This window comes from Coregonus clupeaformis, chromosome 23, assembly GCF_020615455.1.
Source record: "Coregonus clupeaformis isolate EN_2021a chromosome 23, ASM2061545v1, whole genome shotgun sequence".
Lineage (NCBI taxonomy): Eukaryota > Metazoa > Chordata > Actinopteri > Salmoniformes > Salmonidae > Coregonus > Coregonus clupeaformis.
Genome location: NC_059214.1, coordinates 13,979,465 through 13,998,293, shown reverse-complemented (window position 1 = coordinate 13,998,293; position 18,829 = coordinate 13,979,465).

Here is an 18,829-nt window from a genome sequence, read left to right as displayed (position 1 = left end):
AGCGTCATTATTGCTATATCATTGTGTCGCTTTTTTTCTTTTCTTAAACTGCATTGTTGGTTAAGGGCATTTCACGGTAAGGTCTACACCTGTTGTATTCGTCGCATGTGACAAATAAAAGTTGATTTTATTTTATCATTGCCCTTATGATCATTGCTAGTTTGATTGTATTGACACTCCTAGCCTTAGTTACATTCGTTCGTTATTGAGTCTTTGAAGCCAGTCACCAGGCCAGCTATGATTTACAACCTGATAGCAGTATTTTTTGGGACTACCAAGAAATATATTGAACTGCATCCATCTATTCTTCCAACAATGCCTTACTGTACATCATGAGATTTTGAGTAAAATATAACCTTTTTTTAAAACCACTTATAAACTTGGTTTTGTAGCATAAACTGGGAATTGTATATTTTTGACTGATATTATGATTGTCTGTTTGTTTCATATCTGCAAAGTAATTAAAATGTTGTCAGTTCCACTTTAAAGCAATAATAAACCCAACACTGCTAATAGAAAAACAAGGGAAGGCACGAATGTCATGTAAAGAATGATGTTTAAATCTAAATACTTCTTCCTAAAGAGATGAAATAAGCGCTGTTATTATTCTACAGGTGTAATAATCCCAAGGGAAGTAGTGTCCAGAAGAAAAACCCAAAATATATAAGTAGGCCTTATAAGACATAGTCTTCCAAACTTTGTTCCACAGAGGAAACAACTGAACTACAGTGAGGGAAAAAAGTATTTGATCCCCTGCTGATTTTGTACGTTTGCCCACTGACAAAGAAATGATCAGTCTATAATTTTAATGGTAGGTTTATTTGAACAGTGAGAGACAGAAAAACGTATGTAAAAAAATGTTATGAATTGATTTGCATTTTAATGACGGAAATAAGTATGTGACCCCTCTGCAAAACATGACTTAGTACTTGGTGGCAAAACCCTTGTTCGAATTCACAGAGGTCAGACATTTCTTGTAGTTGGCCACCAGGTTTGCACACATCTCAGGAGGGATTTTGTCCCACTCCTCTTTGCAGATCTTCTCCAAGTCATTAAGGTTTCGAGGCTGACATTTGGCAACTTGAACCTTCAGCTCCCGCCACAGATTTTCTATGGGATTAAGGTCTGGAGACTGGCTAGGCCACTCCAGGACCTTAATGTGCTTCTTCTTGAGCCACTCCTTTGTTGCCTTGACCGTGTGTTTTGGGTCATTGTCATGCTGGAATACCCATCCACAACACATTTTCAATGCCCTGGCTGAGGGAAGGAGGTTCTCACCCAAGATTTGACGGTACATGGCCCCGTCCATTGTCCCTTTGATGCGGTGAAGTTGTCCTGTCCCCTTAGCAGAAAACCCCCCCCAAAGATTAATGTTTCCATCTCCATGTTTGACGGTGGGGATGGTGTTCTTGGGGTCACAGGCAGAATTCCTCCTTCAAACATGGCGAGTTGAGTTGATGCCAAAGAGCTCGATTTTGGTCTCATCTGACCACAGCACTTTCACCCAGTTCTCCTCTGAATCAGTCAGATGTTAATTGGCAAACTTCAGACGGGCATGTATATGTGCTTTCTTGGGCAGGTGAACCTTGCGGGCGCTGCAGGATTTCAGTCCTTCACGGCGTAGTGTGTTACCAATTGTTTTCTTGGTGACTATGGTCCCAGCTGCCTTGAGATCATTGACAAGATCCTCCCATGTAGTTCTGGGCTGATTCCTCACCGTTCTAATGATCATTGCAACTCCACGAGGTGAGATCTTGCATGGAGGACCAGGCCGAGCGAGATTGACAGGTCTTTTGTGTTTCTTCTATTTGCGAATAATCACACCAACTGTTGTCCTTCTCACCAAGCTGCTTGGCGATGGTCTTGTATTCCATTCCAGCTTTGTGTAGGTCTACAATCTTGTCCCTGACATCCTTGGAGAGCTCTTTGGTCTTGCCCATGGTGGAGAGTTTGGAATCTGATTGATTGATTGCTTCTGTGGACAGGTGTCTTTTATACTGGTATCAAACTGAGATTAGGAGCACTCCCTTTAAGAGTGTGCTTCTAATCTCAGCTCGTTACCTTTATTAAAGACACCTAGGAGCCAGAAATCTTTCTGATTGAGAGGGGGTCAAATACTTATTTTCCTCATTAAAATGCAAATCAACTTATAACATTTTTGACATACGTTTTTCTGGATTTATTTGTTTTTATTCTGTCTCTCACTGTTCAAAAAATAAACCTACCATTAAAATTATAGACTGATAATTTCTTTGTCAGTGGGAAAACATACAAAATCAGCAGGGGTTCAAATACTTTTTTCCCTCACTGTATGCTTTTAAATGTTATATTATCCTAATTATGAAAAATTTCTGACTACAACATGCAGTCAATCAAAATGGCTTCCCTCTTCCTGAAACACACACTTCCTATGTAACTCAAACCAGGGCTGCGTTCAGTACGAAAAAAACATACTGGTGACGTTCAATTAAACAAAAGCTGCTGTACTGATTGACCAGATGAAAAACGGGGAGAGGTTGGATTGTGGTTTGGGGAACGTTGTCATCATGGCCACTGCCCTTTAAATACGTCACTCTCTGCTTCAAGCCACACCCACTAAACAGAGCAGACCTACCTCAATGTCTGTTCAAGAACGTACAAGAATGTTTTGGGGAAATGTGTTGTTCAGGTCAAACCATTCCGCAAAGTAGCAATCGAACTGAGAGCACACCAGGAAGTGACTATGGCTGTGACTATGGTTGTGGCTATGGAGTGACTGGGGCGGAGCCCACAGTCTATACACAGCTCAAGGACCCATGGAACATTTCTATCACACGGTGTTGGAGGAATATTACACTTTTTGCCATTAAACTTTTGAAAATCCGGTTCTGAAAAGGGCTGCTAGTCGTTCACTTGAGGAAAAAATTGAGAAAGCAAGCTCCATTTAATATACCAAGATTTGGACTGAAGAGAAGCTCACTCCCCACATGAAAAAATACTATGGTATACTATGGTATAAATAGTATTCACTGTAGTTTTTTTGCGGACTTTACTGTAGTAGTCACTGTAGTATACGGTAGTATACTGAAGTATTTACAGTTAACTATAATATAAATACTGTAGTAAAATAACTGTAATATATACTATAGTAATTAATTACTCTTTATGGATTGTGGTATACTGTAATATTTACTGTAGTGTTTTTATAGACTGTAGTACACTGTACTACTAGAGAAATATTAAAAGACTACATTTTCAGCTCCGCTTTAAATGACGTTCACCTTATAAAGGCTTCATAAAGGCTTCATAATGCCTTCATAAGCACTACATAAATGTGTTATAAAGTATCTGTAACCGTATGTCATGCTTTATAAAGGGTTATTAAATGTGGCATAATTGTGTAACATAATCACCCATGTCAAATGTGACATAACCAACTATGTTGAATATTATATAAACATGTGCTTTATAAAGGGTGACATGTTGGGTTGAAGGATTGGAATACGCTCTAAAGTGAAGTCATGTTAGTCACATTACACTTAATCTCATTCCCGGACACTTCTGCCCAAATGTGCGGAAAGTCTGTGGACCAACGCATCAAACTTGGCCTTCATTTTTTTTTCACCTTTATTTAACCAGGTAAGCCAGTTCAGAACAAGTTCTCATTTACATTTACAACTGCGACCTGGCCAAGTTAAAGAAAAGCAGTGCGATAAAAACAACAACATAGAGTTACATATGTGGTCAAACAAAACATAAAGTCAAAAATACAACAGAAAATATATATACAGTGTGTGCAAATGTAGCAATTTGTTACATTTTTTTTACAAGTTATGGAGGTAAGGCATTAAATAGGCCATAGTGCAAAATAATTACAATTAGTATTAACACTGGAATGATAGATGTGCAAGAGATGATGTGCAAATAGAGATACTGTGGTGCAAATGACCAAAATAAATAACAATAAGGGGATGAGGTAGTTGGGTGGGCTAATTTCAGATGGGCTGTGTACAGGTGCAGTGATTGGTAAGGTACTCTGACAACTGATGCTTAAAGTTAGTGAGGGAGATAAGAGTCTCCAGCTTCAGAGATTTTTGCAGTTCGTTCCAGTCATTGGCAGCAGAGAACTGGAAGGAAAGGCGGCCAAAGGAGGTGTTGGCTTTGGGAATGACCAGTGAGATATACCTGCTGGAGTGCATACTACGGGTGGGTGTTGCTATGGTGACCAATGAGCTAAGATAAGGCGGGGATTTGCCTAGCAGTTCTTTATAGATGGCCTGGAGCCAGTGGGTTTGGCGACGAATATGTAGTGAGGACCAGCCAACAAGAGCATACAGGTCACAGTGGTGGGTAGTATATGGGGCTTTGGTGACAAAACGGATGGCACTGTGATAGACTACATCCAATTTGCTGAGTAGAGTGTTGGAGGCTATTTTGTAAATGACATCGCCGAAGTCAAGGATCGGTAGGATAGTCAATTTTACGAGGGCATGTTTGGCAGCATGAGTGAAGGAGGCTTTGTTGCGAAATAGGAAGCCGATTCTAGATTTAACTTTGGATTGGAGATGCTTATTGTGAGTCTGGAAGGAGAGTTTACAGTCTAACCAGACATCTAGGTATTTGTAGTTGTCCACATACTCTAGGTCAGACCCGTCGAGAGTAGTGATTCTAGTCAGGTGGGCGGGTGCCAGCAGCGTTCGATTAGTTAGGGTTGGGTTTATAATCATATTTTAAGAAGATAAATTGTGGAAATGGGCAGGGTTTAGTCATAATTATGACTTTTTTACTGTGTTAATTAGTGACTATGACAAATACTTTACTCGTTAAGGTCACTCCTGTAGAATTCTATGGTCACTCCCAATAAGGCCAACTTGTAATGGTTGATATCCCAGGCTTATATGTGCTGTGTGTGCAATAGCCTGTTACACCAATAAATACTTACCCTGATGAAAGCCCACATTCTAAAGAAATTGAAAGTGGCTATCTTCTGGAACCAAGTTACATGTTCCTCAGTACACAAACACACAACAAAAACGAGCCATACCGCGCGGTGCTGGGCCCAGTCAAGTCTTTGACACATTCACCCACTCCCCCGCTGAAAGATCAGCCAAAAAATGTTGCCACCATTCTAACAGGTTGTAATCAAGCCCTGGTCTCCAGCATGGGAACAGAAGAGGAATACCTGGTGCGGTGGTCTCAAGTTGAACTACTCCAAATTATATTGGCTCTGACACACACACAAGCTTTGCAGGTCCATAAAGTATTTAAATACCTCTCACACCCTACAGTAACCTGTGGATCATGAGAGAACCTTCACAAATCAGCAGAACGTTAATAACCTATTTATTGACACTTTATGTAGTGTCCTGTAACACATAGTTTGAAGTGAGACACCTTCGGTCATTCATAACACATCCATAAAGACTCAATATTGCATGACGCTGTACTTACTATAAAGTCAGACACCTTTGGTCATTCATAGGGTCAGGCACCGGCGAAACAGGCACGGAACGTGCCGGACTGACGACGCGCACCCCTGGCTTGGTGCGGGGAGCAGGAACGGGCCGGACCGGGCTGGCGACGCGCACCACTGGCTTGGTGCGGGGAGCAGGAATGGGCCGGACCGGACTGGTGACACACACCACTTTCTTCGTGCGAGGAGCGGGACTGGGTTTCCTCATAAACCTCCGCTCCCTCTGCTGCCTACTCAGTTCCGCTCGCCGTGCCTCTACACTCTCCTTCTCCCTTAACACCTCCTGTAGCTCCTCCCTCTGACCAATTAACTCCTGCTCCCACTGGACCAATAGCCCCCGTAACCTGGTGGCCTCCTCTCCTAGTCTGCAGATACGCCCTGTCGCTGCCTCCTGCTGCCTAGCCTGAGTACGGGGAGTTGGCTCTGCTCTACCTCTAGGCTCCGCCAACCTCCCTTCCAGCCCCCCAAACCTGGTAGCCTCCTCTCCTAATCCGCCGATACGTCCTGTAGCTGCCTCCAGCATCCCCGTCGTCCATGCCGTGTGCCCCCCCAAAAAAATTGTCTTGGGGTTGCCTCTCGCCTGTCCGACGATGGCACGGTTGGCGCCGTACCTCCTCTCTCGCCAGGGCCTTAACTTTTGCCCATGGCCCTCTGCCCATGAACATGTCCTCCCAAGACCACCATTCGCCCACCTGGGATATCGCCAACTTCTCCAGTTCCTTACCCGGCGTTTGCTTCTGAACACGCTGCTTGGTCCTTCTTTGGTGGGATCTTCTGTCACGATCGTTGTAAGAGGCAGACCAAGGCGCAGCGTGATAGGCGTACATCTTTTAATGAGTACTTTACACCAACAACAAACCGATACGTGAAGTCTAAAGGTTCACCAACACAAACCTATACAGAACAAGATCCCACAAACAACAGTGCCAAACAAGCTGCCTAAGTATGGTCCCCAATCAGAGACAATGAGCCACAGCTGTCTCTGATTGGGAACCACCCTGGCCAACATAGAAATAAACGATCTAGAAAGAAACACATAGAAAACACAACATAGACACTACACACCCTGGCTCAACATTTAAGAGTCCCCAGAGCCAGGGCGTGACAGACACTACATAACAAATCACATGGTAATACGCCTTGACCCTTCTGTGCAGGAAATGGGGATTGGTTCAGTTTCCTGGCATGCGTTATTAATTAAACTAACCATAAATCTAATTAGCATATAAACAATATGCCTCTTTATCTTAGGACTTTAATTCAGTACTGCTTTGTTGAATATGTTGCTGACGTTCCACGATAAAGTTTTCCTCTTTTCCAAATTCTTTATTTGGGGCATACCAGGTGTTGCACAGTCCAATGCTTATTATTGCATAAGGTCATTGATTGAGAGGGAATTAGAACCTGCACCCATTAGAATTCAATAGATGGTAATTAGGTTGTGCAGGTCTTCAGGATGCATGTGTTGGTTACGAACAATACGGATAGCTCTCAATAGGTCCAAAAATATAATGTAAAGGGTATGTAAAAATAAATATGATGAAGAACTGCCATTTCAGTTTTCACTTCATATAAAGTCTCTACAGTAAGTTTTGAAAAACGAGAGGCTTGAACAATGTCTCACAGTCTTTGCCTCAGATCCCGGACTGTTTTCTTCTGAGCAATGAGTGTTCTGAACACAGAAATGAAAAAAAGTGTGCTTCGTTCAAGGCCAACTGAAGTGGTTATGACACTTGATTGCCATGTCGCAGGATTGCTTTTTAACAGAAAAACACATTGAATGTCAAGAGAAATAGAGGTCAGGGGGTTTTCAAATGTACTACTTCTGCTGAGTGAAATGAAATGTGAACAGAGGACAAAAAACACAACACAGTTCAGAGCTGTACTGAGAAACAACAATAGAAAATGGCGCCTCTCCTTTAGGACCACTTCATCCCTTTGTAGTTCTTTGTGAACACACAAAACAATGGGTATTAGTCATTTTAATCAGTAGTTCCTAGAAAAGTCTGTGATTGTTTGATCTGTATGCCATGTAAAGGTGTTTCCAAGTAATTCCTTACCATGCTGCAAGAGAGCTTCATTATTAGCCTTTATGGGATCGGTGTCCCGTATACGGGACGGTTGAGCTAACATGCGCTAATGTGATTAGCATGACTGTTGTAAGTAACAGCAAACTTTCCAGGACATAGACATGTCTGATATGGGCAGAAAGCTTAAACTCTTGTTAATCTAAATCCACTGTCCAATTTACAGTAGATATTACAGTGAAAACATACCATGCTATTGTTTGAGGAGAGTGCACAACAACAAAAAACTTATCATGGCAACTGGTTTGATACATTCACCTCTGAAGGTAAATAATGTATTTACATTCAGTAATCTTGCTCTGATTTGTCATCCTAAGGGTCCCAGAGATAAAATGTAGCATAGTTTTGTTTGATAAAATCCATTTTTATATTCAAATGTAGGAACTGGGTTCTCAGTTTGAACTGCTGTCTCTGGCTCCACACCCACCCCGCCTGGAAACCTAGATATGTGAAAGTTAGTGTATAAGCTAATGATCCATCATGCATGACATTCCTGAGAGTGTGTAAACTTACATTTTGTATTACCATATCATTTTTGTATGTTCTCTATAGTTATGTACTTTTATCATCAATTGACCAATTCGGCACATTTGGGCAGACTTGATACAAAATAGTCCAGTATTGCAATGCTTCACTGGATCAATCTGAAACTTTGCACACACACAAATCTAAATTGCGCCTAAACTGCAATATTACAGTGAGGGAAAAAAGTATTTCATCCCCTGCTGATTTTGTACGTTTGCCCACTGACAAAGAAATGATCAGTCTATCATTTTAATGGTAGGTTTATTTGAACAGTGAGAGACAGAATAACAACAAAAAAATCCAGAAAAACGCATGTCAATAATGATATCAATTGATTTGCATTTCAATGAGGGAAATAAGTATTTGACCCCTCTGCAAAACATGACTTAGTTGGCAATCACAGAGGTCAGATGTTTCTTGTAGTTGGCCACCAGGTTTGCACACATCTCAGGAGGGATTTTGTCCCACTCCTCTTTGCAGATTATCTCCAAGTCATTAAGGTTTCGAGGCTGACGTTTGGCAACTCGAACCTTCAGCTCCCTCCACAGATTTTCTATGGGATTAAGGTCTGGAGACAGGCTAGGCCACTCCAGGACCTTAATGTTCTTCTTCTTGAGCCACTCCTTTGTTGCCTTGGCCGTGTGTTTTGGGTTATTGTTATGCTGGAATACCCATCCACAACCCATTTTCAATGCCCTGGCTGAGGGAAGGAGGTTCTCACCCAAGATTTGACGGTACATGGCCCCGTCCATCGTCCCTTTGATGCGGTGAAGTTGTCCTGTCCCCTTCCCAGAAAAACACCCCCAAAGCATAATGTTTCCACCTCCATGTTTGACGGTGGGGATGGTGTTCTTGGGGTCATAGGCACCATTCCTCCTCCTCCAAACACGGCGAGTTGAGTTGATGCCAAAGAGCTCGATTTTGGTCTCATCTGACCACAACGCTTTCACCCAGTTCTCCTCTCAATCATTCAGATGTTCATTGGCAAACTTCAGACGGCCCTGTGCTTTCTTGAGCAGGGGGACCTTTCGGGCGCTGCAGGATTTCAGTCTTTAGGACGTAGTGTGTTACCAATTGTTGTCTTGGTGACTATTGTCCCAGCTGCCTTGAGATCATTGACAAGATCCTCCCATGTAGTTCTGGGCTGATTCCTCACCGTTCTCATGATCATTGCAACTCCACGAGGTGAGATCTTGCATGGAGCCCCAGGCCGAGGGAGATTGTGTTTCTTCCATTTGCGAATAATCGCACCAACTGTTGTCACCTTCTCACCAAGCTGCTTGGTGATGGTCTTGTTGCCCATTCCAGCCTTGTGTAGGTCTACAATCTTGTCCCTGACATCCTTGGAGAGCTCTTTGGTTTTGGTCCATGGTGGAGAGTTTGGAATCTGATTGATTGATTGCTTCTGTGGACAGCTGTCTTTTATACAGGTAACAAGCAGAGATTAGGAGCACTCCCTTTAAGAGTGTGCTCCTAATCTCAGCTCGTTACCTGTATAAAAGACACCTGGGAGCCAGAAATCTTTCTGATTGAGAGAGGGTCAAATACTTATTTCCCTCATTAAAATGCAAATCAATTTATAACATTTTTGACATGCGTATTTCTGGATTTTGAACACTTATTCTGTCTCTCACTGTTATTCTGTCTCAAACCTACCATTAAAATTATAGACTGATCATTTCTTTGTCAGTGGGCAAACATACAAAATCAGCAGGGGATCAAATAATTTTCCCTCACTGTATATTGTGCCCTTTCTCTTGCATTTCAAAGATGATGGAACAAAAAAAGAATATAAAACGCATGTTTTTTTGTTTGTATTATCTTTTACCAGAGCTAATGTGTTATATTTTCCTACATTCATTTCCCATTTCCACAAACTTCAAAGTGTATCCTTTCAAATGGTATCAAGAATATGCATATCCTTGCTTCAGGTCCTGAGCTACAGACAGTTAGATTTGGCTATGTCATTTTAGGAGAAAATTGAAAAAAAGGGTCCGATCCTTAAGAGGTGTCACGCCCTGATCGAGAGAACTCTCGGTGTGAGTTTTCTGATGAGATCTATGTTAGTATATTTCTATGTTTGTCACGATCGTCTGAAGAAGCGGACCAATACGCAGCGCGTGGAGTGAACATGATGACTTTATTTATTAAAGCAACCACGAAAAACAACAAATGACGATAGTGAAGTCCTCTGTAACACTGACAGAAACATGGAACAAAAACCCACAACCACAAAGTGAAACCCCACAGTATAAATATGGCTCCCAATCAGAGATAACGAGCCGACAGCTGACACTCGTTACCTCCGATTGGGAGTCATTGACAAAACCTAGAAATAAACCCGACAGAAAAGCAAACATAGAAATACACCCAACAGAAAATGAACAACCCTGGCTCAATAATCAAAGTCCCGGAGCCAGAGTGTCACAGTACCCCCCCCTAAAGGTGCGAACTCCGGGCGCACCAGCATACAGTCTAGGAGAGGGTCTGGGTGGGCGTCTGTCCACGGTGGCGGCTCTGGCACTGGTCGTGGTCCCCACCCCACCATAGTCACTACCCGCTTTAGTAACCTCCTCCACATGACCACCCCCCAACTAAACCCCACAGGATTAAGGGGCAGCACTGGACTAAGAGGCAGCACCGGACTCAGGGGCAGCACCGGACTAAGGGGCAGCACCGGACTAAGGGGCAGTACCGGGCTAAGGGGGCAGCACCGGGCTAAGGGGCAGCACCGGGCTAAGGAGCAGCACCGGGCTAAGGGGCAGCACCGGGCTAAGGGGCAGCACCGGACTAAGGGGCAGCACCGGGCTAAGGGGCAGTACCGGACTAAGGGGCAGCTCCGGACTAAGGGGCAGCACCGGGCTAAGGGGCAGTACCGGACTAAGGGGCAGCTCCGGACTGAATGGCGGATCCTGGCTGGCTGGCTCTGGCGGATCCTGGCTGGCTGGCGGATCCCGGGCTGGACGGCTCTGGCGGATCCTGGCTGGACGGCTCTGGCGGATCCTGGCTGGACGGCTCTGGCGGATCCTGGCTGGACGGCTCTGGCGGATCCTGGCTGGACGGCTCTGGCGGATCCTGGCAGGACGGCTCCGGCGGATCCTGGCTGGACGGCTCCGGCGGATCCTGGCTGGACGGCTCCGGCGGATCCTGGCTGGACGGCTCTGGCGGATCCTTGCTGGACGGCTATGGCGGATCCTGGCTGGCCGGCTCTGGCGGATCCTGGCAGGACGGCTCCGGCGGATCCTGGCTGGACGGCTCTGGGGGATCCTGGCTGGACGGCTCTGGCGGATCCTGGCTGGACGGCTCTGGCGGATCCTGGCTGGACGACTCATGGCTGGCCGACGGGTCTGGCTGCTCATGGCTGGCCGACGGATCTGGCTGCTCATGGCTGGCCGACGGATCTGGCTGCTCATGGCTGGCCGACGGATCTGGCTGCTCATGGCTGGCCGACGGATCTGGCTGCTCATGGCTGGCCGACGGATCTGGCTGCTCATGGCTGGCTGACGGATCTGGCTGCTCATGGCTGGCTGACGGATCTGGCTGCTCATGGCTGGCTGACGGATCTGGCTGCTCATGGCTGGCTGACGGATCTGGCTGCTCATGGCTGGCTGACGGATCTGGCTGCTCATGGCTGGCTGACGGATCTGGCTGCTCATGGCTGGCTGACGGTGCTGGCTGCTCATGGCTGGCTGACGGATCTGGCTGCTCATGGCTGGCTGACGGATCTGGCTGCTCGTGGCTGGCTGACGGATCTGGCTGCTCATGGCTGGCTGACGGATCTGGCTGCTCATGGCTGGCTGACGGATCTGGCTGCTCATGGCTGGCTGACGGATCTGGCTGCTCATGGCTGGCTGACGGATCTGGCTGCTCATGGCTGGCTGACGGATCTGGCTGCTCATGGCTGGCTGACGGATCTGGCTGCTCATGGCTGGCTGACGGTGCTGGCTGGGCGGCTGGCGGTGGAGGCGGACCCCAGCCTCGGAGAGTGGTCATCACCTCCAGCAGGGCGGTTCCCATCTGCAGGAGCTGCTCTTGCTGGTCCCGAACCTGGGCTTCCAGTCTTGTACGGGCTGCGTCGGCTCCTGCTGATTCCATAGCTGGTGTATGCTTCTGTCTGGCGGAAGGCTCTAGCGGCTCCTGTCTGGCGGAAGGCTCTAGCGGCTCCCGGTCTGGCGGACGGCTCTGAAGGCTCATGGCAGACGGGCGGCTTTGCAGGCTCAGTACAGACGGGCGGCTTATGCAGCGCTTGGCAGACGGGCAGTTCAGGCGCCATAGGGCAGACGGGCAGTACAGGCGCCGTTGAGCAGACGGGCAGTTCAGGCGCCCAAGCCATGTGCCCCCCCAAAAAATTTTTTTGGGGTTGCCTCCCGTCCTTCCGACGATAGCCCTGCCGACGCTGTTGCTCCTCTCGCCGTCGCCTCTCCACCGTTTCGCTCCATGGACGGCGATCCATCCCATCCAGGATCTCCTCCCACGTCCAGGACCCTTTTCCGTCCAACAGCTCCTCCCATGTCCAGACCCTTTGCTCCTGGACGCGCTGCTTGGTCCTTTTGTGGTGGGTTTTTCTGTCACGATCGTCTGAAGAAGCGGACCAATACGCAGCGCGTGGAGTGAACATGATGACTTTATTTATTAAAGCAACCACGAAAAACAACAAATGACGATAGTGAAGTCCTCTGTAACACTGACAGAAACATGGAACAAAAACCCACAACCACAAAGTGAAACACAACAGTTTAAATATGGCTCCCAATCAGAGATAACGAGCCGACAGCTGACACTCGTTACCTCCGATTGGGAGTCATTGACAAAACCTAGAAATAAACCCGACAGAAAAGCAAACATAGAAATACACCCAACAGAAAATGAACAACCCTGGCTCAATAATCAAAGTCCCGGAGCCAGAGTGTCACAATGTTGTAGATCTAGATTGATCTTTCTATGTTTGGCCGGGTGTGAGTCCCAATCAGAGGCAGCTGTCGCTCGTTGTCTCTGTTTGGGGATCATACTTAAGTAGCCTGGTTTCCTACCTTAGTTGTGGGATCTTGTTTGTGTTCCTGTTTGGCTTGTTGTGAGTATAGCCCAGAGGACTTCACGTTACGTTGCGTTTGTTGTTTGTCAAGTGTTTATCTTCATTAATAAATATGTACGCATACCACGCTGCACCTTGGTCTGACCCGTCTCTCAACGATCGTGACAGAAGATCCCACCACCAACGGACCAAGCAGCGTGCCCAGGAGCACAGACACCGTGGGTTGGGAAGTCATTTTGGACTTGGGAGGAGATATTGGCTGGTAGAGGACCATGGGCGAAGGAGGTAGCCCAGGCAGGAGAGGAGAAACGGCGACCCAAAAGGACTCGGTCACGAAGAAAGCCCGAGAAGCAGCCGCAAGAAAAACATTTTTTGGGTGGGGCACACGGGTGGCTGGCGGGGCCAGGGTTCAGAGCAGAGCCAACTCCCCGTATTCATGCTAGGAAGCGCGTGACCGTGCAGGCTCCGTGTTATGCGGATGCGCCAGTGCGCCTGCACAGTCCAGTGCGTCCTGTGCTAGCGCCACGCACATGCCGTGCGGAAGTGGGCATCCAGCCAGGACGAGTTGTGCCTGCTCAACGTTCCTGGTCCCCAGTACGCCTCCTCGGTCCAGCATATCCTGCGCCGGTTCGACGTACTGTGTCTCCAGTGCGCATGCACAGCCCAGTGCGTCCTGTGCTAACGCCACGCACGTACTGTGCGGAAGTGGGCATCCAGCCAGGACGGGTTGTGCCAGCTCTATGCTCCAGACCTCCAGTGCGCCTCCACAGTCTGGTACGGCCCGTGCCAGCTCCTCGCACCAAACAAGTGGTGCCTGTCGCCAGCCCGGTAAGCCCCGTACCTGCTCCCCACACCAAACCAGTGGTGCATGTATCCAGTCCAGTACGGCCTGTACCTTCTCCCCGCACCAAACCAGTGGTGCGCGTATCCAGTCCGGTACGGCCCGTGCCAGCTCGTCGCTCCAAACCAGTGGTGCCTGTCGCCAGCCCGGTAAGCCCCGTACCTGCTCCCCACACCAAACCAGTGGTGCATGTATCCAGTCCAGTACGGCCTGTACCTGCTCCCCGCACCAAACCAGTGGTGCGCGTATCCAGTCCGGTACGGCCTGTGCCAGCGCCTCGCACCAAACCAGTGGTGCCTGTCGCCAGCCCGGTACGCCCCGTACCTGCTCCCCGCACAAAACCAGTGGTGCGCGTATCCAGTCTGGTACGGCCTGTGCCAGCTCCTCGCACCAAACCAGTGGTGCCTGTCGCCAGCCCGGTACGCCCCGTACCTTCTTCCCGCACCAAACCAGTGGTGCGCGTATCCAGTCCAGTACGGCCCGTATCTGCTCCCCGCACCAAACCAGTGGTGCGTGTCGCCAGCCCTGTATGCCCCGTACCTGCTCCCCGCACCAAACCAGTGGTGCGCGTATCCAGTCCAGTACGGCCCGTACCTGCACCCCGCACCAAACCAGTGGAACGTGTATCCAGTCCGGCACGTCCCATGCCTGCTCCTCGCACCAAACCAGTGGTGCATGTCTCCAGTCCGGCACGACCCGTGCCTGCACCTCGCACCAGCCCAGTGGTGCGTGTTCTCAGTCCAGCTCCGGTCAGCGGTTCCACTCCAGAGCCAGAGCAGTCCGCTCCACCGGTGCCAAATCCAGCTCCGGTCAGCGGCTCCACTCCGGAGCCAGAGCAGTCCGCTCCACCGGGGTCCAGTTCAGCTCCGGTCAGTGACTCCACTCTGGAGCCAAGGCAGTCCGCTCCACCGGGGTCAAGTTCAGCTCCGGAGTACGCACCTTTGGGGGGGGGGTACTGTCACGCCCTGATCTAGAGAACTCTTGTTGGTTGGGTCAGGGTGTGAGTTTCTGTTGAGATCTATGTTATTGTATTTCTATGTTGTAGATCTAGGTTGATATTTCTATGTTTGGCCGGGTGTGAGTCCCAATCAGAGGCAGCTGTCGCTCGTTGTCTCTGATTGGGGATCATACTTAGGTAGCCTGGTTGCCTACCTTAGTTGTGGGATCTTGTTTGTGTTCCTGTTGGGCTTGTTGTGAGTATAGCCCAGAGGACTTCACGTTACTTTTGTTGTTTTGTCAAGTGTTTATCTTCATTAATAAATATGTACGCATACCACGCTGCACCTTGGTCTGACCCGTCTCTCAACGATCGTGACAAGAGGTTAGCTAAGGAGATTATGAATTTGTGTGAGGATGTACACATATACAATATGGTATGAAGCAGGGTCGATATCTTGTGCAACTTCATCACTGAAAAAGACAAGGCCCACTGGGCAAAAAGTGGTTGAGTCAACGTTGTTTCCACGTTAAAAAAATGTATAAAAAAATAGAGACATGATTGGATTTCAAAGAAGTCATCAACGTAAGATAATTTTGAACTTTTAACATAAATTCAATGACATGGCGAACGTTTTTGTTAATTTAACATTTAATTCACATGGGGGGGGGGTCAATGCATTATTTTTACAATTACAATTCTTGTTTTGGCCTAACTGAAATTTGTTTTGAATGGATCATGTTGACTTTTCTGTTGTTCTGAAATAATAATGAATGGCAATTAGGTTGAACCAGCATCACCATGACAATTCAAATCCACTTGGAATTTTACAGAATACCGTTCCAGGGGATCATCGACACGTACCAACAGATCGACACGTACCAACAGAGCCAAAACAAATGTAATTTATAATCAATCATTACAAATAAGTATTTCATTAAACTAATATTTATTCTGATCTCAAGCATGGAAAATAATTACTGGTATTATGATTTTTGTCAACTAATTTTGTGTGTAATGTCTTGAAATATACCAATGTGAACTAGGTTTCGGAGGCCAGCTCCACTTTGGCTGTATGAGAGGCGAGATGATGAATTGCCAATCAGCCAAATGCATCGAATGTCAAACAAGCTTGTCTTTGATCCTCTGTAGACCATCAGCAAAAGCTAATAAAATTGTTATTAAGTATGCCCCCAGGTAGCGTCACATCTGTCAGTGTGTCAACACTTGTCTATAATAACAAACCCTTATACAAAGCAGGCCTGTGATTTCTCAAGGGACCACTACTATCTGGAAACCATTTTGTTGCTTTTCTCTTGTATTGACGAGGATATCTAAATAGGAGACTCTGTCCTAAGGGATGGTTCAAGCAAGCTCTACCATTTCAAAGGATATTTCAAATGCAATAGTTGATTCTCTTTATGCGATATTGTACTCACCATCTACTTTTTTATTTAAAATTGTAAAAATGTTGTACACTTTTCTTTTTGCATCATCATAAAGAACATGTAGGATTTGCCATTATTCGAGTACCCTTTCAAAAAAAGTATTTTTATTACATTATGGTCAATAAGTAGAGTTTGGTTTTTATGAAACCCATGCAGGAATGGAACACACCATTGTGGTGATGCCAACGCCATGCTCCAAGCAACTGAGCCATCTAGTTCACTAATAAAGTCATACGGCAGAAGCCTGGTGTCCTTGGACTTCCTTTCCTCCTGATTCTAGTACAGGCATTGATATCAAAACTGGTCATGAAGAGTGTGGAACCCAAGGGGGTTGCATGGACACAAAACCTTGTCAGCCACAACATATTCTGCTGTTTTCCTATTCTTTCCTCAGTCACATCCTACATTTATATTCAGAGCTCATTATTTTATGAGCCATATACAGTGAGGGAAAAAAGTATTTGATCCCCTGCTGATTTTGTACGTTTGCCCACTGACAAAGAAATGATCAGTCTATAATTTTAATGGTAGTTTTATTTGAACAATGAGAGACAGAATAACAACAACAAAAATCCAGAAAAACGCATGTAAACATTTTTATAAATTAATTTGCATTTGAATGAGGGAAATAAGTATTTGACCCCCTCTCAATCAGAACGATTTCTAGCTCCCAGGTGTCTTTTATACAGGTAACGAGCTGAGATTAGGAGCCTACTCTTAAAGGGAGTGCTCCAAATCTCAGTTTGTTACCTGTATAAAAGACACCTGTCCACAGAAGCAATCAATCAATCAGATTCCAAACTCTCCACCATGGCCAAGACCAAAGAGCTCTCCAAGGATGTCAGGGACAAGATTGTAAACCAACACAAGGCTGGAATGGGCTACAAGACCATCGCCAAGCAGCTTGTTGAGAAGGTGACAACAGTTGGTGCGATTATTCGCAAATGGAAGAAACACAAAATAACTGTCAATCTTCCTCGGCCTGGGGCTCCATGCAAGATCTCACCTCGTGGAGTTGCAATGATCATGAGAACGGTGAGGAATCAGCCCAGAAGTACACGGGAGGATCTTGTCAATGATCTCAAGGCAGCTAGGACCATAGTCACCAAGAAAACAATTGGTAACACACTACGCCGTGAAGGACTGAAATCCTGCAGCACCCGCAAGGTCCCCCTGCTCAAGAAAGCACATATACAGGGCAGTCTGAAGTTTGCCAATGAACATCTGAATGATTCAGAGGACAACTGGGTGAAAGTGTTGTGGTCAGATGAGACCACAATCGAGCACTTTGGCATCAACTCAACTCGCCGTGTTTGGAGGAGGAGGAATGCTGCCTATGACCCCAAGAACACCATCCCCACCGTCAAACATGGAGGTGGAAACATTATGCTTTGGGGGTGTTTTTCTGCTAAGGGGACAGGACAACTTCACCACATCAAAGGGACGATGGACGGGGCCATGTACTGTCAAATCTTGGGTGAGAACCTCCTTCCCTCAGCCAGGGCATTGAAAATGGGTCGTGGATGGGTATTCCAGTATGACAATAACCCAAAACACACAGCCAAGACAACAAAGGAGTGGCTCAAAAAGAAGCACATTAAGGTCCTGGAGTGGCCTAGCCAGTCTCCAGACCTTAATCCCATAGAAAATCTGTGGAGGGAGCTGAAGATTCGAGTTGCCAAATGTCAGCCTCGAAACCTTAATGACTTGGAGAAGATCTGCAAAGAGGAGTGGGACAATATCCTTCCTGAGATGTGTGCAAACCTGGTGGCCAACTACAAGAAACATCTGACCTCTGTGATTGCCAACAAGGCTTTTGCCACCAAGTACTAAGTCATGTTTTGCAGAGGGGTCAAATAGTTATTTCCCTCATTAAAATGCAAATCAATTTACAACATTTTTGACATGCGTTTTTCTGGATTTTTGTTGTTGTTATTCTGTCTCTCACTGTTCAAATAAACCTACCATTAAAATTATAGACTGATCATGCCTTTGTCAGTGGGCAAATGTACAAAATCAGCAGGGGATCAAATAATTTTTTCCCTCAATGTACAGTACAACTAATTTCCCCGGCTGCTCTAAGTTTGAGGTTCATCCCTAAAAACTTTCACTCTCCTGCCTACTTATCCTGTAAACTTCTTTAGCAAGTGTATGTCGGGGAGGTGTTTTGTGAGGCCACTGTTCAGTAGCCTACAATTCTAAGAGGCAGGTGAAAAAGAGAAACATCTCAAATTAGAAGAAGCGGTCAACAAAGCAACACAGCATATTATTTATCGCTGGGAAATTCATGTGCCCTAATATAACATTACGCAAATGCATAAAAGCCCATAAGAAACATCAAGTAGACACACATTTAAAAATGTAGGCCTACACTTCTACTTCTACTACTCCTATGTAACTCAACCTGGTCTAACAGCATTTCGTATTATTCTGTACATAAATCCTGTCATGACTTCGGCCAAGGCTGCCTCCCCTCCTTGTTCGGGCAGGCTTCGGCGTTCGTCGTC